Raw genomic sequence first — 200 nt, forward strand, 5'->3', positions numbered from 1 at the left:
TGCATAGAAAGTCGTTCCGAGTTAACTATTGCGCGCTTCGAAAGCGCTTCGAGAGTACTTGAATTCCCCAGATTGTACTAACCGTACTGAATTCTTAAGGTCTTTTTCATGCGCAGCACGCTGCAGCAGCAATTCGTTACTATTGGTTAAGAATTTTATGTAAGCTAGATGACGCACTTCCGGCGCAAAATACATTTTGC

The sequence above is a fragment of the Cyphomyrmex costatus genome, unplaced genomic scaffold (genome assembly GCF_001594065.2).
Source record: "Cyphomyrmex costatus isolate MS0001 unplaced genomic scaffold, Ccosl1.0 scaffold911, whole genome shotgun sequence".
Taxonomy (NCBI): domain Eukaryota; kingdom Metazoa; phylum Arthropoda; class Insecta; order Hymenoptera; family Formicidae; genus Cyphomyrmex; species Cyphomyrmex costatus.